This window comes from Sciurus carolinensis, chromosome 2 (assembly GCF_902686445.1).
Source record: "Sciurus carolinensis chromosome 2, mSciCar1.2, whole genome shotgun sequence".
Lineage (NCBI taxonomy): Eukaryota > Metazoa > Chordata > Mammalia > Rodentia > Sciuridae > Sciurus > Sciurus carolinensis.
The window spans coordinates 90,224,309-90,250,805 of NC_062214.1; the positions used below are offsets into that span (position 1 = coordinate 90,224,309).

The following is a 26,497-nucleotide window of genomic DNA, read 5'->3' on the forward strand; positions in this document are numbered from 1 at the left end:
CCATGAATCCAGTCAGCATAGGTATGAGGGCAATTAATACAGTACTTGGGACCAGAATTGGGGGAAGGACACAAATTCTTAGTGCTTTTGTTTTTCAAGCCCTGGCTACATATAATTCAATAATTTAACAAACAGCCAGGCGCAGTGGCATATACCCTGAGGTTCAGCAGCGTGGGAGGCTGAGGCAGGAGAATAACAAGTTCAAAGCCAGCCTCAGCAACTAAGCAAGACCCTGTCTCAAAATAAAAAATCAAAAGGATTGGGGATGTGCCTCAGTGGTTAAGTGCCGCTGGGTTCAATCCCCAATACCAAAACAAAATAAAACATTCCCCCAATACAAAAGGAAAAAAAAAAAAAAGCAAAAACAAATAATTATTAAGTATCCCCTATATGAAACTCCTGGGCTAGGCAATGGATGTAGAATGGTAAATGAAAGAGATGGATAAATACACAGAAATTGGAAACTGCTATTAAGGAACAAATAGGACATATAATAATAAAATATACATTGAGAGATATCTGGTGAAATTGTGACTTGAAAGATGAGAAGGAGAGCTGGGTGTGGTGGCGCAGGCCTGTAATCCCAGTGGCTTGGGAGGCTGAGGCAGGATGATCCATTGAGAGTTCAAAACCAGAATCAGCAAGGTGCTAAGCAACTCAGCGAGATCCCCTCTCTAAATAAAATGCAAAACAGGGCTGGGGATACGACTCAGTGGGTGGTCAAGTGCCCCTGAGTTCAATTCCCTCACCCCCAAAAACATGAGAAGGACCTAGTCACATGAAGAACCAAGGGATAAGTCCTCGTGCCTGCCAAGAGCCACACAGGATGGCAGAGCACTGGTGGGTCTGCATGGAGGTGGGCTTGGTTCAAATACACAGATCTCAGGAACTTAGCAGAGGAAAGAATGCAAAATGTCTTGGTCATGTTTTTATACTGATTACATGTTGAAGTAATATTTTTGATTGATTGGGTTAAGTCAAATAGCTTATGTAAATTTTAAAAAGAACCCAGGGATGAGCACGTCTAGAAGAGGGAACAGCCTACATTAAAACCCTTAAGGCAGGAAAGACCTAGGCATTTGAGGTTCATATTTCATTTCATATTACTAGACATACCCATGGGGAAAAAATGAGTTTGCCAATTTTAGAAGTTTAGGAGGCTCATGGAATGGGCAACATCAAAGGAGTCAAATGTTATCCGCTGAGTTCAAATGACTAAGTTATTATCAATCATGAGAACGCTATGGTATAAGGATTGTTCGCTAGCCAATTTTGTAGAGAAACAGGAGTTACAATACTGGGGTCAGTTTTCTGCTGAAAACAGTTACTGTCATTCCAAAAGACACTTTGTATGAAAGTAAGGCTGACTTCCATTAGTTATCTTAAATGGTATCCTCAAGTTCATCATAGCAGGTTCAGATTTTTGTCTGTTTTCCACCACTTAAATGTTATGTATAACCTTAGGCAAGTAAATTCACTTTTCCAAACTTCAAGAAATGAACTAGTGGGACTGTATGATCTCTAAGGAGACTGTCGTAGGGCCTTTTCAGTTACAAGTGACAGAAAACCACAATACGGTTTAAACAAAAAGAACTTGAAAATCTCCTGCCTCAGCCTTTCTATAGGCATTTTATTTCCTAACACTAACAAAAATTCTTAGATTCATTCTAATTGAAGCAGCTTAAGAAGTTTAAAAGCTAATGTCCCTTAAAAGTTTTATATTTTGTGATTTAGCAAAGCCTGCAATTATCTTAGAAGAGAAACAATTCAGGCAGAGGAGAGAAGTGATATACAACCTTCAGTTAATACAACTAACCAACTAATAAAGCAAACACAATGGAAGTTGAGCAGGAAAATTTCAAGTGTTACTGGGGGAGAGATTTTTTTTAAATTAACATTTTTTTAAGATATAATTGATATATAATGAACTACATATAGTTAGATGATATAATTTGGTAAGTGGTGACATGTATATATTCTTTAAATCATTATCATCATAATGAAGACAATGAATATAATCTCCATCATACAGAAGTTTTATAATACTACTTCATGTTGCTTTGCTATCACAGGTCCGTCCGTATCCCACCCTCATCCCAGAGGTAACGCTGAATGTTTTGTGCCATATATTTGTGTGAATTTTCTATAACTTTAAATATAAAATGAATAATGCAATATACTTTTTCTTATTATCTGAATTCTCATTAGACATGGTTCTTCTGAGATATTTCCACAGTGACTACATGTGTCAACAGCTAGTTAATTTTGACTGCTGAGTAATATTCCATGGTATGGATTTACCACCTGTATGCATTTATCTGCTCATGAACACTAGGACTGTTTTTAGGTTTTAGCTATTGCTAATAAAGCATCTATGAATTTTAAAAAAATCTTTATATTTTGGCTGGGTATAGTGGTACACGCCTATAATGCCAGCCACTTGGGAAGTTGATGCAGAAGGATCGCAAGTTCAAGGCCAGATTGGCAACTTAGCAAATACTTGTGTCACAATAAAATATAAAAAGGGCTTGAGGATATAGTTCAGTGGTAGAAGGTCCCTGGATTCAAACCTCAGTACTGCCAAACAAAAACAAACAAAATCCCCAATTTTATATTTGTAAATATTTATATCCCTTCCAAGTCTTCACCTTTTCCGATTTGAATCTTAAAAACCATAAAACATATTTAGTTTTTGTCTGCCCAGCATCACTCTTTCCTGTAGAAAACTGCTCCTCTCCCCATCCATGTGTCCCTAGTAAGATGGGCAATCACACTGTCCTTCCCACTATCTGTCAATTATATGGGATAAGCATTAACCCATTCCTTTATTTCTTCTAAAATAAGCTGTTGATGAAATATTTCTTTAGTTTTTTTAGAGGGTAGAGCCATGCTTCATTCTTTTTTGTTTTTTTTTTCCCTCCCATAAAAGAGATTGAACCCAGGAGCACACACCCACTGAGTCACATTCCCAGTCCTTTTATTTATTTATTTATTTTTCGAGACAGGGTCTCACTAAATTGCTTAGGGCCTTGCTAAATTGCTGAGGCTGGCTTTGAATTTGAGATCCTCCTGCCTCAGTCTCCTAAGTCACTGGGATTACAGGTGTGTTCCACTGAGGCTGGTCCATGCTTCATTCATTTTCTCTCTCTCTTTTTTTTTTTTTTTTTGGTACTGGTGATTGAACTCAGGGGCGCTTAACCACTGAGCAACATCCCCAACCCTTTACTGTATTTTATTTAGAGTCAAGTTTTCACTGAGTTGCTTAGGGTCTCCTTAAATTGCAGACGCTGACTTTGAACTATCGATCCTTCCAGCCCTTGGGATTACAGGTATAAGCTCCTGTGCCTGGATCCATGCTTCATTCTTTTTTCATTTTTTTATTTTTTGTTTTCATCTGAGGTGCTGGGGATTCAAACCCGGGCCCAGGCACACACTCGGCAAGTGCTCTACAGGTTGAGCTATTTGCCCGCTTCCATGCTTCATTCTTAATGTGCATATTCATAATACCAAAACCTTCACACTCCACCTACTCCTAAAAGTATTACATTTTTGTATGTTCCTGAAATAAAATACTTGAACAATAGTGAAAGTGTTTCATCACAAAAATGTTAAGAAGGCTGGGCAGCAAACATCAATCCTCCTTATCCACTTAGTTCTACTACAGAAATGAGTATGGCTGGATCAAAGATGGGAACTTAGTTACTTGAATTTTTTTTTTTTTTTGTTTGTTTGTTTGTTTGTTTTTTGTACTGGGGATTGAACCCACTGGTGCTTCACCACTGAGCTACATCCCAGCCCTTTTTATTTTTATTTTCAGACACAGTCTCACTGAATTGCCAAGATGGCCTTGAACTCATGATCTCCTGCCTCAGTCTCCTGTGTCACTGGCATTACAGTCATGTGCCACCATGCCTGACTAGATCCCTGGATGGTGGGAACTTTATTGAGGACCAACTATAATTTTCAGATAATGAAAAGCCAGATTATCAGAATTTCACTGCATCATTAACATATTTTTGTGTCAATTACTTTTTGATTAAAATATAACAAATAAAATGTTATAATCTAAAACATAATTTTAAATGTTGGAATAGAATTTTTTCTCTTTTTTTTTTTTTTAAAGAATTTTTTTGGGGCTGGGGAGTTAGCTCAGTTGGTAGAGTGATTGCCTTGAAAGCTGGGTTCGATCCTCAGCACTGCAAAAAAAAAAAAAAAAAAAGAATTTTTTTGGTTGTTAATGGACCTTTACTTTACTCATTTACTTATATGCAGTTCTGAGGATCAAACCCGGTGGCTCACACATGCTAGGCAAGTGCTCAACCACTGAGTCAAAACTCCAGCCCTAGAATTTTCTTGAACAAACAAGCCACAACATTTGACCACTTCCCTACAGATGAACATTTAGGTTGTCCTGATTTTCACTTGTATTTGTATAAATAAAGCTGAGACATTTAGATTTCTTTTTTCCCTCCAGTGCTGGGGACTGAATGTAGGGCCTCTAAAACATGCTACCTCTGAGTTACTCCCCTCAGCACCGTTTCATTCACTATTAAAAGTTCTACATATGAGATCAGAGAAGTGAGTAAAAGTATATGTACACTATAAGGTTTTTTTTTTTTTTTTTTTTTTTTGGTGGTACTGGGAATTGAATCCAGGGGCACTTCAACCACTGAACTATGTCCTCAGACCTTTTTTTTTTTTTAATTATTTTGAGACAGGGTCTTGCTAATTTGCTGAGGCACCATAAAGCTTATTGATGCACACTACTTAACTTCCAGGCTTTCTAGAACTTAAAAGAAAATAAAGTATGGCATACGTTTTGGGGGTAATTTATTATCCTTCTAGATCCTTTTTTAGGTACAACCACTAATTTGCAAAGTATTCTATTTTTGGTATGTATAGTACTGGAGGCTTAATTCAGGGGCACTCACATTCCCAGGTTTTTAATTTTTTTTTTTTTGGTGATAGGATCTCCCTAAACTGCAGAGACTGATCTCAAACTTGCCATACTCCTGCTTCAGCCTACTGTCACTGGGATTATAGGTGTGCACCACTGCATCTGGCCAAAGTATTCTACTTTTGATCTTGTCTTCATCCCCAAAGGCTCATAACATTTTATTTGTTTTTAAAATCTTCCTAATAATAGAACTGTAAGTTGACATTTATAGCCATTGCTTCTGTCTTAAGGAGGTCTACTGATTTCTGATTCCTTTCCTGAGCTACAAGGTTACTCAAGAGACAGACACACACACAAACAAACACACACACAGAGGTTTATCTCACATGCCAAACCCCCACCCATATATGTATGAGTTTATATTTAGCCATAGGTAATCTTCAAACAATTATGACCCACAAATTTAAATACTGGCCAGAGTCTGAGTTTCTCTTAAGCTAGTACAATAAAAGATTAAATTTCTTAGCATAGAGGTTGGCAGTAAAGATATTTAATCAAGAAGCAGTTGGTAGCCAGTTAATGTTTTTAAGTTAAATGGGGGCCATTTATAGTATGTTTTTTCTTTCTCTAACTTCTCCTGACACACCAGCCCAAATTCAGCTCTTCTTATCCCATTATTTTGGAATGTTTTAGCTTTAATCAAAATCAGTATGATTAATCACACTACCTCCATTTTTTTTTTACCAGCATCTATTAGTCTGCTTCACTATTACTTGTCTGTGACACCTCAAAAGCTTGTATACTATCAAGAGCTTTCTATAAAGATAGTTTTTTCCTGCCAAATTCCTATAATGAACAAATCTCTTAAGTATCTGAGTCTGTCTCCAAGGTGTAAAAAAAATTTAAGCATTTTATTTATAATTTTAGCCTTGTTGAAAAGAAAATCTCACATAAAAGAATTTGCCTGAAAAGCTCTACAGAGGGGGACTATTTTAGAAAAGAGTGAAGGGCTTTGGTTTAAATGAGATAAGGGAGGAAAGACTTCTTCAAGTAGAAGTAAAGGATGAAGATAAAAGTAAGGGAGATAGGATGAAGAGAAATAGACTTTGGAGATGCTATCTCCAGTATTAGTTTATGTGCAAATTTAGGGAAGTTGTTCAAATTCTTTAAGGCACAGTTTTTCCATTAAAATGAAAAATCATACTTGTATGTATCTAACAGAGCTATTTCAAGAATTTAAACATCACATAAAAAGCATTCAGCATTGTTGCCTGGCATATGAGGCAGGCATCAGAGCTCTTTTCAGGCTAAGAACAGGTCAGGAGTTGGGTACTAAATCGTAAATTAAAAAATAATCAAAGAGTTTTTCTCTCTCTCTTTTTCTTTCTTTTCATACTATCTTTCTTTCAAGGTGGAATATATGCATAGAAGAAAAGAGTATCTCCACTCTTGGATTCGATCAGAAGAGCTAAAATTGAACATGCTAGTGTTCATCTGAGTAAGACAGAAACAAACCTAGGAGAGAAAGTTCGAAAATAACATTCTGATGTGTAACTAAAACATAGACCCTATTTGGGTGGCTAAACATTGTTTTTGTTACACTATTAAGACTGAGAAAGAACTTATCCCATTAACAGCTACATTCTACATCCCTTTGCATCCTCTTTGTCCTCCATTAGAAACTGCAGACCTTATTGCAAATCTGTTTGTTTTACTGAAGATATTATTTGAACTTATTCTATTTATTATGACAATATTGTTAATGACCTCATAGGGGCTATTTGGTCTAGGATTGCATAGTGTCTGAATTGGGCACTGCTAATATTGATCTCCCAAAGGGTTTTGGAAACCTATAGGGCCAATATAAGTCTACAGGGGGAAATCTGCAATGCCCCAGATCTGCACTGCTAGAGGGGAAGATACATGAACAACACGAAAAAACAAGGGAAGAAAATGATCCAAACAAATCTGGATTCTATATTAATAGAATCCAATGACAGTATGTTAGAAGAAATGTCAGAAAAGGACTTCAGATTATACATGATTAAGATGATTCGCGAAGCAAAGGATGAGATAAGAGAGCAAATGCAGACAATGAATGATCATACCAATAAGCTGAAAGAGCAAGTGCAGGAAGCAAAAGATCATTTCAACAAAGAGATAGAGATTCTCAAAAGAAACCAAATGAAAATCCTTGAAATGAAGGAAACAATAAACCAAATAAAAAACTCAATGGAAATCATCACCAACAGACTAGACCACTTGGAAGACAGAACCTCAGACAATGAAGACAAAATATTTAATCTTGAAAATAAAGTTGCCCAAACAGAGAAGATGGTAAGAAATCATGAACAGAATCTCCAAGGACTATGGGACATCATGATAAGACCAAATTTAAGAATTACTGGGATTGAGGAAGGCACAGAGATACAAACCAAAGGAATGAACAACCTATTTAATGAAATAATATCAGAAAATTTCCCAAGAGGCTTACAGAACACCAAATGCACAAAATCACAACAGGTCCACACCAAGTCACATTATAATGAAAATGTCTAACATTCAAAATAAAGATAAGATTTTGAAGGCTGTGAGAGAAAAGCATCAGATTACATATAGGGGGAAACCAATACGGATAGTCGCAGATTTCTCAGCCCAGACACTAAAAGCTAGAAGGGCCTGGAAAAACATATTTCAAGCTCTGAAAGAACATGGTTGCCAACCAAGAATCCTATACCGAACAAAACTTACCTTCAGATTTGAAGATGAAATAAAATCCTTCCATGATAAACAAAAGTTAAAAGAATTTACAAATAGAAAGCCTGCGCTACAGAATGTTCTCAACAAAATATTCCATGAGGAGGAAATGATAAACAACAATGGAGGTCAGCAAAGGGAGGAACTACCTTAGAGAAAAACCACTCAAAGGAGAAATCAAGCCAAATTACAAACCAAAAATAAGCCCAAATGAATGGGAATACAAATCACATCTTAATAATAACCCTGAACGTTAATGGCCTAAATTCATCAATCAAAAGACATAGACTGGCAGAATGGATTAAAAAGAAAGACCCAACAATATGCTGCCTGCAAGAGACTCATCTCAGAGAAAAAGATATCCACAGACTAAAGGGGAAAGGATGGGAAAAAACCTACCACGTACACAGACTCAGTAAAAAAGTGGGGGTTTCCATCCTTACATCAGATAAAGTGGACTTCAAGCCAAAGTTAGTCAGAAGGGATAAAGAAGGACACTTCATACTGCTTAAGGGAATCATAAATCAGGAAGACATAATGATAGTAAATATTTATGCCCCAAACAACGGTGCATCCATGTACATCAACCAAATCCTTCTCAATTCCAGGAATCACAAAGACCACAACACAATAATTCTGGGTGACTTTAACAAACTGCTGTCACCACTAAGTAGATCTTCCACACAAAAACCAACCAAAGAAACCCTATAACTCAATAACACAATGAATAACTTAGACTTAATAGACATATATAGAATATTCCATCCATCAATGAGCGGATTCACTTTCTTAGCAGCACATGGAACCTTCTCAAAAATAGACCATATGTTATGCCATAAAGCAGCCCTTAGGAAATGCAAAAAAATAGAGATACTGCCTTGTGTTCTATCAGATCATAATGGACTGAGAATAGAAATCAATGACAAAATAAAAAACGGAAATTACTCCAACACCTGGAGACTAAATAATATGCTATTGAATGAAACATGGATAACAGAAAATATCAGGGAGGAGATAAAAAATTCTTAGAGGTCAATGAGAACGACGATACAACATATCAAAATCTCTGGGACACTATGAAAGCGGTACTAAGAGGAAAATTCATTGCATGGAGCGCATTCCAGAAAAGAATGAAAAGTCAACAACTAAATGACCTAACATTACAGCTAAAAGCCCTAGAAAAAGAATAACAGAATAACAGCAAAAGTAGTAGAAGACAGGAAATAATTAAAATCTGAACTGAAATCAATGAAATTGAAACAAAAGAAACAATTCAAAAAATTGATAAAACAAAAAGTTGGTTCTTTGAGAAAGTAAACAAAATAGACAAACTCTTAGCCAGACTATAAAACCAACACGCATAAATCTAAAGCATTTTTATACGCAAGCGATGAAACGTCTGAAAGGGAAATGAGGAAAACAACTCCATTTGCAATAGCCTCAAAAAAAATAAAATACTTGGGAATCAATCTAACCAAAGAGGTGAAAGATCTCTACAATGAAAACTACAAAACATTGAAGAAAGAAATTGAGGAAGACCTTAGAAGATGGAAAGATCTCCCATGTTCTTGGATAGGCAGAATTAATATTGTCAAAATGGCCATACTACCAAAAGTGCTATACAGATTCAATGTAATTCCAATTAAAATCCCAATGACGTATCTTTCAGAAATACAGCAAGCAATCATGAAATTCATCTGGAAGAATAAGAAACCCAGAATAGCTAAAGCAATCCTTAGCAGAAAGAAGGAAGCAGGGGGTATCGCAATAGCAGAACTTCAACTATACTACAAAGCAATAGTAACAAAAACGGCATGGTATTGGCACCAAAATAGACAGGTAGATCAATGGTACAGAATAGAGGACATGGACATAAACACAAATAAATACAATTTCTCACACTAGACAAAGGTGCCAAAAATATGCAATGGAGAAAAGATAGCCTCTTCAACAAATGGTGCTGGGAAAATTGGAAATCCATATGCAACAGAGTGAAAATAAACCCCTATATCTCACCCTGCACAAAAATCAATTCACAATGGATCAAGGACCTCGAAATCAGACCAGAGACCTTGCATCTTATAGAAGAAAAAGTAGGTCCAAATCTTCACCTTGTTGGCTTAGGATCAGACTTCCTTAACAGGACTCCCATAGCACAAGAAATAAAAGCAAGAATCAACAACTGGGATAGATTCAAACTAAATAGCTTTCTCTCAGCAAAGGAAACTATCAGCAATGCGAAGAGAGAGCCTACAGAGTGGGAGAATATCTTTGCCACTCATACTTCAGATAGACCACTAATTTCCAGAATATATAAAGAACTCAAAAAACTCTACACAAAGAATACAAACAACCCAATCAACAAATGGGCTAAGGATATGAACAGAAGCTTCACAGAAGAAGATCTACAAGCAATCAACAAACATATGAAAAAATGTTCACCATCTTTAGTAATAAGAGAAATGCAAATCAAAACTACACTAAGATTCCATCTTACCCCAATTAGAATGGCGATTATCAAGAATACAAGCAACAATAGGTGTTGGAGAGGATGTGGGGAAAAACGTACACTCACACATTGCTGGTGGGGCTGCAAATTAGTGCAGCCACTCTGGAAAGCAGTGTGGGGATTCCTTAGAAAACATGGAATGGACCTACCATTTGACCCAGCTATCCCACTCCTTGGCCTATACCCAAAGCACCTAAAATCAGCATACTACAGAGATACAGTCACATCAATGTTCATAGCTGCTCAATTCACAATAGCCAGATTGTGGAACCAGCCTAGATGCCCTTCAATTGATGAATGGAAAAAGAAACTGTGGTATATATATATACAATGGAATATTACTCAGTTATAAAGAATAATAAAATTATGGCATTTGCAGGCAAATGGATGAAATTGGAGAACGTCATGCTAAGTGAGATAAGCTAATCTCAAAAATCAAAAAGGCGAATGATCTCACTGATAAGCGGATGATGACACGTAATGGGGGGTGGGAGGGGGGCATGAATGGAGGAAGGAGGGACTGTATAGAGGGAAAAGAGGGGTGGGAGGGGTGGGGGTGAAGGAAAAAATAACAGAATAAATCAAACATCATTACCCTATGTAAATGTATGAATATGCAAATGGTATGCTGTTATTCTATGTACAAACAGAAACAACATGTATCCCATTTGTTTATAATAAAAAATTTAAAAAAAAAAAGAAAAAAAAAGAAATTAAAGGGATACGAATAGGAAAAGAGGAACTTAAGCTGTAACTATTTGCTGATGACATGATTCTATATTTAGAGGATCCAAAAAACTCCTCCAGAAAACTTCTAGACCTCATCAATGAATTCAGCAAAATAGCAGGCTATAAAATAGCCAATCTCAAAAAACCAAAGGATGAATGATCTCGCTGATAAGCGGATGATGACACATAATGGGGGGTAGGAGGGGTGCAAGAATGGAAGAAGGAGGGACTGTAAGGAGGGAAAAGAGGGGTGGGGGGAAGGAAAAATTAATAGAATGAATCATTACACTATATAAATGTATGATTATGCAAATAGTATCCTGTTACTCCATGTACAAACAGAAACAACATGTATCCCATTTGTTTACAAAAAAAAAAAAAAAAAAGACTGAGAAAGAGGTTGTCATAATCTCCACTAGTCTCTACAATATCCCCTTTTCCAGTGGCAGTACTGGGCATTAAACCCAGGTCTTTCACGTGCTAGGCAAGGGCTCTATCACTGAGCTACATCCCCAGACCTCTCTTCACCTTCTTGTAAAATAAACCGCATAATCCAGTTGGACACAGTGGCTCATGCCTGCAATTCCAGTGGCTTGGGAGGCTGAGGTAGGAGGATTGAGATCTCAGTTCAAAGCAGCCTCAGCAATTTAAGCGAGGCCCTAAGCAACTTAATGAGACCCTGTCTCTAAATAAAATATAAAAAAAGGGCTGAGGAATATGGCTTGGTAGTTAAGTACCCCCTGGGTTCAACCCCTGGCACCAAAATAAATAAATAAAACAAACTGCATAGTCCAAAAGCATAATTTCCACAGTAGATAAAAACTGGTCAACAGGTGACAAAGTGGTAATAATCCTCTAAATCTCTAAAGAGTTGGAGACAAAGCACTTAATCATCACTTTATCTTATTTTTAATTTTTAAAAAATTTATATATATATATTTATTTTAAAAATATTTTTTTAGTTGTAGGTGGACACAATACCTTTATTTTATTTTTATGTGGTGCTGAGGACTGAACCCAAGCCTGAGCCACAACCCCAGCCCTAATCTCCACTTTAATGAGGAATTTGGTTAATCATTTGGCTGAGAAGGAATCTTTAGAAAAACAAATGGGTGGGACAGCCATACAGTGTGATTCGCATGGCACAAATATACTTTTTAGCTGTCTTTAAAAAGATCTCTCTCCTTTGGGGCTGGGGTTGTGGCTTACGGGTAGAGCGCTTGCCTGGCATGTGTGAGGAACTACGTTTGATACTTAGCGTCACATAAAAATAAATAAATAAAAGATATTTTGTACATTTACACTAAAAAAGAATCCAAAAAACAAAAAACCTCCCTCAATTCATTCTTTCTTCCTCTTCCCTCTATAACAAGCAGATTTTAATTCTGAAAAGAAAATTTCCTGGCACCCTCAAGATCTCTAGGTGCAAGCCTGTAATCCCAGTGATTCTGAAGGCTGAAGCAGGAAGAGTTCAAGTTTGAGACCAATCACAGATTCTTAGTGAAATCCTATCTCAAAATTAAAAAAATAAATAAAGAGGTGGCTGGAGATGTTGCTCAGGGGTAGAATGCTTGTCTAGCAAGCGTGAAGCCTTGAGTTCAGTTCTCAGGACTGCTAAAAAGATAGATGATAGATAGATAGATAAATAAATTGAAAGGGCCAAGGACACACTTCAGTGTTATAAAGCACCTAGCAGTGTAGAGCAACCCTGGGTTCACAATCCTCAGTTCTTGGGGGAGAAGGGAAGGATATGATACTGTGATTCCATTTAACAAAAGAACAAAATCAGGCCTGGGGTTGTGGCTCAGTGGTAGAGTGCTTGCCTAGCATATGTGAGGCACTGGGTTTGATCCTCAGCACCACATAAATAAATAAATAAATAAATAAATAAATAAATAAATAAATAGTATTTAGGGGAAAAAAGAATGAAATTAGACAAAACTAAGAAAAACTGCTTAGGGATACAGAAAAATGGAAAAATATATACAGATAAATGATTAACATAAAATTAGTCAATAGGAAGTAGGAGAAAGAGAAAGTATGAGGAAGTCACAGAAGGAATAAACATAAAGTGTTGCTAATGCTTTACTTTTTTTTGTTAAATTTTTTTTAGTTGTTGATGGACCTTTATTTTTATTTATTTACATGCAGTGCTGAGAATCAAACCCAGTGCCTCACTTATGCTTGGCAAGTGCTCTACCACTGTACAAGATATATTTTACAGTTGAAGACCAAGAGGAGCAAATTACACTCAAAGGCAAAATATTCCTTATAATCTAATGCCTATACAAGGTTACAATGAGCAAACATGCTAAGATTTCTTGATAACCTATGTAGAGATTATAATAGTTTTTAAAAAAACGAAGTCAGAGAGAATTCCATAGACTCTCACAGTATTATTTTTCTTTGATGTCTCCTAAATGTCTTCTTTGCACTCTAGCACCATGCTTGATCATGGGAAGTAACCAATAAATATTTTTCGAATGATTATAATAAATGGATGTCTCTGAAATTTAATTAAGTTGGGATAACTTTTACTAGTCTCTCCACGAATATAAGAAAATGGTCAGATGTGGTGGTGCATACCTGTAATCCCAGCACTCAGAAGGCTAAGGTAGGAGGATTGCAAATTCAAGGCTAGCCTAGCAAGACTCCATCTCAAAATAAAAAGGGTGGGGATGTGGTTCAGTGGTAGGTTTAATATCTAGTACAAAAAAAAAAAAAAAAAGAAAAAAGAAAGAAAACATGCCATAATTTTCCAGAAACTTGAGGTTTCATCTGTTATTAGGTTCCCTGAATCACTATTCCAGAACTTCGTAGCTACTTCAGTATTTATGCAAAACAATTTTTTTTTTTTTTTTTTTAATAAAGATCCTACTGGACTGGGGTTGTGGCTCAGTGGTACAGCGCTTGACTAGCATGTATGAGGTACTGGGTTCAATCCTCAGCAACACATAAATAGTAAAATAAACAAACTGTGTCTGTCTATAACTAAAAAATATTTTTTAAAAAGATTCTACTACAAGTAGGCACCATACTACCATATTAGGTGAAAATATGGCACTGACAAGATAGACAAAGTCTCGTTTATCAGTATAACAACCAGTCCATGTATAAAGGAAGATGGTAAGATAGGATTTCCCCCCTGACATTTAGGATACTGAAATCTACAAAGACAGGGTAGAGACTGCAACAACTGGAGGGGACAAGATTCATTTTAGAGAACAATGGGCTGTCATTTCCTTTGTCTGCTTTCAACCATGAAGTAATTCTTTTAGTCTTTGCCATTCTTGTGAGTTAAAATTATCATCATTCTCTATTCTGCAGAATAGTCTCTCCTACAATATTTAATAAACAACTAAGTATTTTCCTTCTGGAAACTGTTTTCCCCACCCCTAATCTTTTTATTGGCTCATTATAGTAATGATGGGATTTGTTGTTACATATTCATACATGCACAAAATATAACAATATAATTTGGTCAATTTCACCCCCCTGCACTTCTTTGTTGCCTCCTCTTCTCCCACTCCTTGGGCCCTCCTTTCCTATACTAATCTCCCTTTTCTTTTCTTTTTTTTTTATGGGGGGGGGGACTAGGGATTGAACCCAGGGGCATTTTACTGTTGAGACAAGTCCCCAGTCTTTTTTTATATTTTATTTTGAGACAGGGTCTTTCTAAGTTTCTTTAAGTCTGACTATGTTGCTAAGGCTGGCCTTGAACTTGGAATTTTCCTGCCTTAGCCTCCCAAGTTGCTAGGATCATAGGTACGTGCCATTCATGCCCAGCTTCTTCCTTTGCTTTACAGGGGATCACCTTTCCTTTTACTTCTCTAGCTTCCACATATGACAGAAAAAATATGACCCCTGACCTTCTAAGATTGGCTTATTTTGCTTAACATAATGATCTTAAGTTCCATCCATTTTCCTGAAAATGACATAATTTCATTTTTTCTTTATGGCTGAATAAAACTCATATATATACACACACACACACACACACATACACACACACACACATTTTCCTTATCTATTCATCTATGATTTATACCTAGGCTGGTTCTATAGTTTGGCTACTGTGAATTGTGCTGTTATAAGCACTCATGTATCAGTATAGTATGATCTTTAATTCTTTAGGATACATACTGAGGGGTGGTATAGCTGGGTCATATGGTGGTTCTATGCCTAGTCTTTTAGGAACCTCCATACTGATTTCCATAGTGGTTGAACAAATTTACAGTCCCATCAACAATATAAAGAGTTCATACTGATTTCCATAGTGGTTGAACAAATATACAGTCCCATCAACAGTATAAAGAGTTTCTTCTCTTTTTTTTTTTTTTGGCGGTGCTGGGGATTGAACCCAGGGCCTTGTGCATGCAAGGCAAGCACTCTACTGACTGAGCTATCTCCCCAGCCCTAAGAGTTCCTTTTCTTCACATCCTCTCCAGCTCCAATTATTGTTTCCATTCTTGATGACTGTCATTCTGATTGGTGTAAGATGAACTCTCAGTGTAATTCTGATTTGCATTTTTCTAACTGCTAATGATGTTGAATATTTTATTCATGTATTTGTTGGCCATGTGTATTTCTTCTTTTTGTTTTGTGGTACTAGAGATTGAACCCAGGGGTCCTTTATCACTGAACTACATCCTTTGTACTTTTTATTTTGAGACAGGGTCTCACTAATTTGCTGAGGACCTTACTCCAGCCTCAGCCTCCTGAGTTGCTGGGAGTATAGGCATGTGCCACTGTACCCAGCTATATTTCTTCTTTTGACAAGTGTCTGTTAATTCACTTGCACATTTATTATATGGGTTATTGGGGGGAGGGTTGGGTGCTTTTTGAGTTCTTTATGTATTTTATTTACTTATTATTTATTTTTGTGGTGCTGAGGATTGAATCCAGAGCCTTGTGCTTCCAAGGCAAGCACTCTACCAACTGAGCTATATTCCCAGCCCTTTATATATTTTAGATCTTAATCCTTTGTCAGAAGAGCAGTTAGCAGAGATTTTCTCTCATTCTTCCATTCTATAGGTTCTCTCTTCACATTCTTAATTGTTGGAATTTTTTTTTTTTTTTTTTGGTACTGGGGACAGAACACAGGGTAACTATTGAGCCACATCCCCAGCCCTTTTTATTATTATTTTTTTGGAGACAGGGTCTCCCTAAGTTGCTATGGCTAGCTTTGAATTTGGGATCCTCCCGTTTTATCCTCATGAATTGCTGGGATTACCAGTGTGCATCACACAACCTGTTCTTTTTTTCAATTTCTTGATAACTATTTTAATCTAAGGGAGGGTATTTGACGGTTAGTTGTGCCCTTAAAATTTCTTCAGAAGGGAAATATTTGCCTGCTGCTTTGAGAAGGGATGACATGGGAAAAGCAGTTTGGGTTTCCCTTTTAAGAATGTCTTGGGAGGAAGGAGGGACTGTATAGAGGGAAAAGAGGGGTGGGAGGGGTGGGGGGAAGGAAAAAATAACAGAATGAATCAAATACCATTACCCTATGTAAATGTATGATTACGCAAATGGTATGCCGTTACTCCATGTACAAACAAAAACAACATGTATCCCATTTGTTTACAATAAAAAAAAAAAAAAAAAAAAAAAAAAAAAAAGAATGTCTTGGGTCAATTGAAGGGTCTGTAGCAGAAGCCTGGTTCAGGAAAAACAGGTTGTAAAGTCATCTGGGGGAATGGGTGCTCCTTACTGTGGGCAGCAATGCTCCAGGAGACAGGCAAAAAGTAGTCTCTGATCCAGAGGTCTCATGGAGAGAGAGAAAAAAAAACTGGAGGTTCATTGGAACAGGGAGGGGTAAAAAGAACCCCCCAAACATCCTGTTTCCTAGTCATGGAACCAAATGAAAGCACATGAGAGGGAATACAAAAAGAAAAAGAAAAATGGAGCAGATTTTGTGGACCACAGATGTTTTATTCAGCACCAGAGGGGCACATCTTCAGGGATAAAATGGCCTGGAACCTGTTCTTGAAAGCAACAGGCAGAGGTAACTCATAGGGAAAAAAAGCTACAAAGGAAAGAAATTATTATCTTGAAGACAAACATTACTATTCTAGAGATAATAGAAGAGTCATACGTTGCCACATTATAGCTATCTCTCCGGCTACAATATATCAGGAAAGGCTAAAATTAGAGACAGCTAATGAAAACGCAAAGTGTGTCTAATCAACTTGAGAAATATTTAATTTCATTAAAGTCAAAATTCTACCACTGTAACAGACATCACTATACCCAGCATTCCTTTAAAAAAAGGCTATAGTAGAAAATATTGCTGACATATAATAGCTAAAGTTATTCCTTTTTTCCCTTCTCCACTCTCCCTCTTCCTGAAGCCAACCTACAAGTTAAGAAATCAAAGTTGGTAAGGAGTAGTGGAATTAGATAGGACTGTAAGTGGACAATCAGCACCCTCAACATGATAACTTCGTAGAGAGTTAATTTTAACTTCTCCCTGAAAAGTTAAGGAAGTAATCTGACTTCACAAGGCATATTTTCTTTTGTATATTATCTCAATTAAAAACATATATTTCAGAATCCCTTAGATTCAATTTCCTTCTCTGTGAATCATTGTTTATGGGACAAGAATTTGCACTTGAGAAGCTGAAGTAATTCAGTCATGCCTGAATTTACTGAATATGTTTGGTATAAGGTGAGGCCAGAAGTAAATGAGCACTAATTAAAGTTACTGAATACCTAATTGGTTGCTAGGTAGCTATACTGTAAACTAGTCAAGAATATGTGAAAATAAAACTAATTTACTACTATATTCAACTTAACCAGTAAAAACTATTCATAATTTGCTATAGAATTTTTAAAAAAGAATATCAGTAGCAGAAATATACATCAAATTCAGATTATTATTATAGGCAAGAGTAGCAAATATACACATACCCAGGCCTCTCATCAGCGAAAGGCCTTTAAGAATCGGAGAAGCTCCCTATCTCTGGCTAATCAGGTTCAAGGTACTTACTATGAGATAAGCTCAGGTTGGATTTCAATCCTTCAATTTAGTTCCCATCATCAGGGCACTCTCTTGAATGGTACCCCCTGTACAACTGAGGATGATTTACTCTACTTGCAAGTTTTTCTCCTCTCATTTCTAAAACCTCACTAAAATGAAACTAAACAATCAGAAAAATAGGTATAATGCTTGAGAACAAAGAGCAACAGAGAAGAGATAGCAGACAAGCAACAGCAAAAACATTCTTGGAACTGGAAAGCAGATGAACACATGTTAACTTAGCAGACTAAAGAAGGGTGAAACCTAAACCTGTAAGAGACCCGTAAAGGCAGAAGTGAAGAAACTGTGTTAGCACACACATTTAAGACCAAGGAAAAGCTGGGTGAGTTGTGTACACTACAATCCTAGAGATTTGGGAGGCTGAGGCAGAAGGATTTCAAGATTGAGGTCAGTGTCAGCAATTTAGTGAGATCCTCATCAACTCAGTGAAATCCTATCTCAAAATAAGATATAAAAAAAGGACTGGAAATGTAACTCAGGGGTAAAAAGCCTCCTGCATTCAAGGTCCAGTACAAAAAACAAAACAAAACAAAACAAAACAAAACATACCCCACAGAAATAAAAATAAACAAAAATCCAGGAAAAGCTCAGATTAATAGCATCAGCATTCCCCCACCCCCACCTCCCCAACTATGCAACCCACTGTGGTGCCAGCAGACTACAGGCACAGAGACCAGAAAGAGACTCAGGGTTCTGGCATGGCAGGCAAGAGTATTTTGAAAATATGGTAGGGCTCAAAACAGGATGAATGCTCAAAGTCTCAATAGATACAATCAGACCTCTAAATCATCTACCACTTAATGAAGCTTCCCTCCACCTACCTGTCCCTACCCCTAATAATTCTAACATATGTCTGAAGGTTTACTCTGAATATGCTGGAAAAAAAAAATTGTGTATTCGCATCATGTTCAACTGAGAAGAGAAATAAAGTACAACCCTGAAAGCAACAGTAAAGCAAACCCTTTCTTCCCTCATTGGGCTCTGAGAAAGCAGGCAAGAGACTCATTGATTTGGATAAGGGGAAAATGACTTGTTTCTGACAAAAGACATACAGATGCTGATAGGTTGGTTATTCTATCTAAACGGTCAGACAGTTCCTAACAACTAACAACTCCCTCAAAACTTCTAAAAAAGGACTACAGTGTCATTTTTTTCTTCTTCTCTCTCCCTTTTTTAATAGGGGAGGTACTGGTATTGAACCCAGGGGTGCTTGACCACTGATTCCACATTCCCAAACCTTTTTATTTTTTCAAATTTTGACACAGGGTCTTGATAAGTTGCTTAGGGCCTTTGCTAAATTGCTGAAGCTGGTCTTGAACTTATGACCATCCTGCTTCGGCCTCCTGAGTTGCTGGGATTACAGGCATGTTTAGTCTAAACTAAACAAAGAATGAACCAATAGCCAATAGAGATCATGAAGGAACGGAAGAATAAAGAAAGCCTATCTTTTCAGATATGACATCCTGAATTCAGGAACAAAACCCCAAAATTGTGGAACTTCAGAAGACTGTGAAAATTTTAAAAAGACAATTAAAAAGCAAAAAATTGTTTAAAATCTATCACAGAAAGTTGAGGAGTACAGTTGAGGAAATCTAGAAGATAGAGGTGAAAATGGGGAAAAAATAAGAAAATTTAAAAAGCAGCATGGTAGGGCAACATGCAGTCAACAGAGTTGCAAGAAGAAAAAAATAAAGAAAAAGGGGAAGAAGGAAATTTATTTTTTATAAACAAAGGGGGGAAGGAATTCCAAGAAAATTTCTAGACAGTAATTTCTAGAAGGGCCATCTAGAAGTTAGCTGCTAGAAGTATAGATGAAAAGAATTCCAAATCGAAGCATATTACACTAAAATTTCAGAATAGTAAGAATAAAAAATTAAAGGCAAGGACATAATACTTTTGAAATTCTGAGGTAAAATTACATGAAACTGCCTTTTTTGGGGGGTGGTTCTACTGGGAAGTAAACAAGGAGAACTCTACCAATGAGCTATACCACCAGTTTTTAAAAATTTATTTATTTATTTAAATTTTTCTTTTTTTGTACTGGAGATTGAACCCAGGGGCACTTTATCACTGAGTGATATCCCCAGTTCTTTTTTTTTTTTTTTTTATTTTCAAACAGTGTCTAAGTTGCCTTGAGCTTATGATGCTCCTGCTTCAGCCTCCAGTGTAGCTGGGATTACAGGTGTGTACCACTGTGTTACACTGAAGTCATTTTTACATACCAAGAATTGGTACATATACCAATATACACCAGCAATTTCTTTCTTTCTTTTTAAATTGTAGATGGATACCTTTATTTTATTTTATTTTATTATTATTATTTTTTTTTTGTGGTACTGGGGATCGAACTCAGGGCCTTGGGCTTGTAAGGCAAGCACTCTACCAGCTGAGCTATCTCCCCAGCCCCCCTTTATTTTATTTATTTATTTATTTATTTTATATGATGCTGAGGATTGGATTCAGTACCTCACACATGCTAGGCAAGTGCTCTGTCACTGAGCTACAACCCCAGCCCTACACCAGCAATTTCTTATGGTCCAATCTAATACTTTGAATCTTATCCAAGCAAACTTTCCAGATTTATCAGGTCTTAAAAAGTTCCCCTCAGAAAGCTACAACTGAAAGATATGCTCTAGTACCACAAGGAAATAATGAGGAAGAAGCAACCTTGAAATCCAGGAAAGATAATATCTAATCTAAAAGAAAATTCCCAAGATACATTGTAGGACAAAAGCTGTGTAGCTGGATTAAAAAGCTGAGTCCACATTTAGGTTCAGGGACCTCAAGGAGTAATATCTCTTAAGGGGAAAAACTGAAAAACTATCAAATATGTCTGCATATATTGAGATATTTGGTCTTACTGGAAAATTTAGAGATGAAATACTGATGGATACATAAACAAACCAAATATGAAATCCAGGCTAAACAAAACCAAGAAGACTGTATGAGAAAAAGAAGCATAGGAGAGATTCTGTGCATAAAACTGGGAAAGGAGAAAAAAAAGGTGCAAAATTTTATCTTGCCGGGTAGTAGATTAACAAATATATTAATACATTTGAAATACAGGTTGAAAATCCCTAATCTGAAACACTTCAGATTTTTGGATGAGGGGTGCTTCAAAGTCTATGAAGATATTCCAGTATCTGAAACACTTCTGAACCCAAGCATCTTGGAGAAGGGATACTCAAGCTATATCGCAGGTTGAGTAGGGGAACAGAACAAGCATAGTTTATGAACTATAGAAGTAAACTTCAGAAGAGGGGCTGGGGTTGTGGCTCAGTGGCAGAGCGCTTGCCTAGCACATGTGAGGCCCTGGGTCCATTGCCAACTAAAAAATACTTAAAAAAAAAAAAAAAAAAAAAAAAAAAGAAACAAACATCATAAGAAACAAGTAAAAGTCAGGTGCAGTGGCACATACCTGTAATCCCAGTAGGTTGGGAGGCTGAGGCAGGAGGATCCTTTGTTCAAACCAGTCTCAGCAATTTAGTAAGGCCCTAAGCAACTTAGTGAGACCCTGTCTCTAAGTAAAATAAAATCATCTAAATTAATCACTTCAAAATTATACATTGAGTGGACCACATAAATGCACTGAATTTCAATGTTTAAAGTTTGATTGATGGGGTTGTTCCTTAGGTAAATATGGCATGACTGCCTGATGAAACCATGATAAAAATTCATGATGCTGAGCTAATTTCTGGGACTATGCTATTTATCTCCAAATTCCTTTTCTTTCCTTCCTTCCTTCCTTCATTTTTCTGGTGCTGGGGATTGAACCTGGGGGCTCTTTATACTGAGCTACATCCCCAGACCTTCTCATTTTATTTTGAGATAAGGTCTTGAACTTATGTCCTCCTGCCCTGGCCTCCCAAGGAGCGCCAAAACATACAGCTCCCAAATCTGTCCTCTCTCCATTTTTTTTTTTTTTTTTTTTTGTACTGGAGACTGAACCCAGGGGTGTTTAACCACTGCTCCACATCCCCAGCCCTTTTTATTTTATTTTGAGAAAGGATCTTGCTAAATTGCTTATGGTCTTGCTAAATTGCTGAGGCTGGCTTTGAACATGCAATCCTCCTGCTTCAGCCTCGTGAGTCACTAGGATTACAGGCATGCACCATCACACCTGGCTTCCAAATCTGTTTTCTTAAGAAAAAATAATTCAAAAGGAAAACTAGCAACCAAACTGGAAAGGAAGAAATTAAACTGTCTCTCTGCAGATGTCATGATTTATATTTAGAAAACCTTCAAGAGTCTTCAAAAAACTATCAAAACTAATAAATGGCGGAATGTTGTGGCATTCACATTCAGTGGTAAAGCCCCCAGGTTTCAATCCCCAGTACCAAAAAACAAAAAACCCAAATAAAGTAATAAATGAGTTTAGCAAAGTTGAAAGACCCAAAATCACAACAGACAAAAAAGTAAGTGGCATTTATATACACTAATAATGAACTATGCAAAAAAGAAACCAAGAAAACAATCCTATTTACAATGACATCTAAAAAATTCTTAGGAATAAATTTAACCAAAGAAGTAAAAAATTTGAAGCCAGGCATAGTGGCACAGGCATTTAATTCCAGCAACTTGAGGGAGAAGGATCAAAAGTTTGAGGCCAGCCTCAGGAACTTAGAGGCCCTGTCTCAAAATAAAACAAAAGGAATGGGGATGCAACTCAGTCTTATGTCCCTGGGTTCAATCTCTGGTACTGAAATAAATAAATAAAATGTACAGATGGGAGAAACATGCAAATCATATGTGTGATAAGGGGCTGATATCTAAAATATGTAAGGAACTCAAATCAATGGCAGAAATCAAATAATTAAAAAATGGGCAAAGGTCCAGAAAAGACATTTTTCAAAACAAGACGCATAAATGGTTATCAGGGGTTGAGGATGTAATTCAGGGGTAGAGTGCTTTATCTCCAGCACCACTAAAAGAAAACAAAAAAGGCAACAAGTATATGAAAAAAATGTTCAATATAACCAACAGTTATCAAGGAAAATGAAAATTTAAAGCACAGTGAAGCTAAGTCTGTAATCCTCAACTGGAGGCTGAGGCAGGAGTATCACAAGTTTGAAGCCAGCCTGGGCAATTCAGTGAGACCCTGTCTCAAAATAAAATAAAAAATAAAAAGACCTGGGAAGGCTGCTCAGTGGTACAGTGCTAGGATGTGTGATATATTATCACACATCTCTTAGGATTACTTATTAAAAAAAACCAAGAGGTAAGAGACAGCAAGGACATGGAGAACAGGGAACCCTTGCAGACTCATGATAGGAACATAGGTAAGTATAGCCTTATGGAAAATAATTTAGAGGTTCCTAAGAAATTTTAAAATGAAACTACTATGTAATTCAGCAATTCCATATTCAAAGGAAATGAAATCAGTAGCTGAATTCAGAGACATTAGCACAATGACTACAGCATTTTTCACTGTAGATTTTTTCACAATAGTCAAGATATAGAATAACCATTAACTGTCCATCAAATAACATAAGTGTCCATGAATAGATGGAAGAAAATATGGTGTACAAAATGGAGTATTACTTGGCTGCAAGAAGAAGTAAATTCTGTTCTTTGTGACAAAATGAATGAATTTGGAGGATGTTATGCTAAGTGAAATAAAAGTCACAGAAAGATAAATATAATACTGTATGAACTCATTTCTGTGTAGAACCTCAAAACTGCAACTGAGAAGCTGGGAATGATAGTGCACTTCCATTATTCCAGGGTCTTGGAAGGCTGAGGCAGGAGGATCCTGCCTCAGCGATTTAGCAAGATCCTGCCTCAAAATAAAATAAAAAGAGCTGAAGATGTAGTTTAGTGGTAAGGGTGCCCTCAGGTTCAAGCCCCAGTATCACAAAATATCAAAAGAAAACAAACAAAAAACACCCCTACAATTCAGAAGCAGAGTAGAATGGGTTAAAAAATTTCTGGGGGTAGACCGATTGTAAATCTTTTCACCATACATACACACACACGTGACGTAATGGGTATTTTAGTTTGACTTGGTCATTTTACAACGTATACATGTATCAAAACATGGGGGCTGGGGTTGTGGCTCGGTGGTACAGCGCTTCCCTAGTATGTGTGAGACATTGGGTTCGCAAGCCTCAGCACCACATAAAAATAAATAAAGGTATTGTGTCCATCTACAACTAAAAAATATTTTTAAAACCACATCATTTTGATTATTATAACATATATAGGGATCTGGGGATGTGGTATGGTGGTATAGTACATGTTTAGTATGTGCCAGGTACTGGGTTTGCTCTAGGATCACAAAAATAGCAACAATAACAACATCCACAACCACGTAAACACACAGAATATAAAATTAAATACCTTAACTTATTTTCTGGGAAATATTTCCAATAAAACCCAAAGTTAATCACTATTCAAATTAGAATTTTATTTTCTAAAAATAAGTCAATGTGTGTAGGTATGTAAGACCTTTGATAATTATATATCTCCCTAAAATCAACCACTGCTTCTAGAATAGGGCAATTTCATAAAAGATGTGGATTTTCATTCAATCCAAGAATGAAAATCTCCCTAGCTGATACAGTAGCACACCCCTGTAATCCCAGCACTTGGGAGGCTGAGGCAAGAGCATTACAAATACTAGGCTAGCATAATAGACCCAGTCTCAAAGTTGGAAAATAATTTTTAAAAGGGTTAGGGATATAGCTCAGTAACCAAGTGCTCCCTGGGTTCAATTCCGAGCACAAAAATAAATAAATCAAAATAAATAAATCTGGGAAATCCAAGATGGCGGACTAGAGGGAGGCTGCGTTCCTTGTCGCTCCCTAACTCCAGTTTCAAGCAGAGGATATCTGTTTCTTGATTGCTCACTATCAGGCACCTACCATCTGCCATTTGCCTGCCTCTCGCCTGTCCATCGCCTGCCTTACACCTATCCATCACCCAACGCACCAGGTACACCTCTTGATCGTCTGACAACAGTCAGCAAACTGATTGTTGACCGCCAGTTGAGTACCAGCTGCCTGCTGTTGCCTGGAAATTCACTGTTTCAGTACCTGCAGGATCCCGCAGCCCGACCCATCACTCCCTGCCTCTGGGGCCCTCACATCCACTGACTGTTCCCTGCCACCAGGACCCCCAGAACAACTGACTGCGCCCTATCACTGGGACCCCAGACGGACTGATTGCAAACGGCCTCTAGGACCCCACAATATACCAAACACACCCGACCTCCAGGACCCCTACCTGACCAACCGCATCCCGCCTCCAGGACGTCCTGGCTACCTCTGTGATACCCTGAGCTGCAGCTCCCCATTTGCCAACACATTTGGAAGCCAGAGCGGCCATCTGGGAAAATCCTGGAAGCCTTAGCTCTGATCTTTAGATGGGGCAAATCCCATCCTGAGACGCCTGCTGGAGGCTTGAAGCTCATTGTCAGGTACCTCTCATGCATCAGGCTACTGAACTCTGGAAGGTTTCATTACTATATGACTGTTATTTTGTAGATTTTCTTTTTTCTCCTTATTGAAAAAGTTTAAGTTTTATTTAATTTTCTTCCTCTCTTTTCCTTTTGTTTACCTGTTCCCTCAGAGTCTCTTTCTCCCTTTTTGCATGCTACCATCCAATTTCTTTTGATTACACTCTCACCCTTTCTATTATCTAGAACATCTGTATATTCTTTTCTTATCCCATTAACAGCCACATTCTACATCCCTCTGCATCCTTGTTTTACTGAAGATAATATTTGAACTCATTCTGTTTATTATGACAATTTTGTTATTGTCCCCATAGGGCTATTTGGTCTAGGATTGCATAGTGTCTGAATTGGGCACTGCTAATATTGATCTCCCCTTAAAGAAAGGGTTTTGGAAACCTATAGGGCCAATATAAGCCTACAGGAGGAAATCTGCAATACCCCAGATCTGCTCTGCTAGAGGGGAAGATACATGAACAACATGAAAAAACAAGGGAAGAAAATGATCCAAACAAATCTGGATTCTATATTAATAGAATCCAATGACAGTATGTTAGAAGAAATGTCAGAAAAGGACTTCAGATTATACATGATTAAGATGATTCGCGAAGCAAAGGATGAGATAAGAGAGCAAATGCAGGCAATGAATGATCATACCAATAAGCTGAAAGAGCAAGTGCAGGAAGCAAAAGATCATTTCAACAAAGAGATAGAGATTTTCAAAAGAAACCAAATGAAAATCCTTGAAATGAAGGAAACAATAAACCAAATAAAAAACTCAATGGAAAGCATCACCAACAGACTAGACCACTTGGAAGACAGAACCTCAGACAATGAAGACAAAATATTTTAATCTTGAAAATAAAGTTGCCCAAACAGAGAAGATGGTAAGAAATCATGAACAGAATCTCCAAGGACTATGGGACATCATGATAAGACCAAATTTAAGAATTACTGGGATTGAGGAAGGCACAGAGATACAAACCAAAGGAATGAACAACCTATTCAATGAAATAATATCAGAAAATTTCCCAAACCTGAAGAATGAAATGGAAAATCAAATACAAGAGGCTTACAGAACACCAAATGCACAAAATCACAACAGGTCCACAC

General features: G+C 37.1%; 1 protein-coding gene across 1 annotated transcript in view; it reads right to left on the reverse strand.

Moving 5' to 3' along the window:
- Znf609 (zinc finger protein 609) overlaps positions 1 to 26,497 on the reverse strand; it is a 224,545-nt gene that overhangs the window by 77,544 nt on the left and 120,504 nt on the right.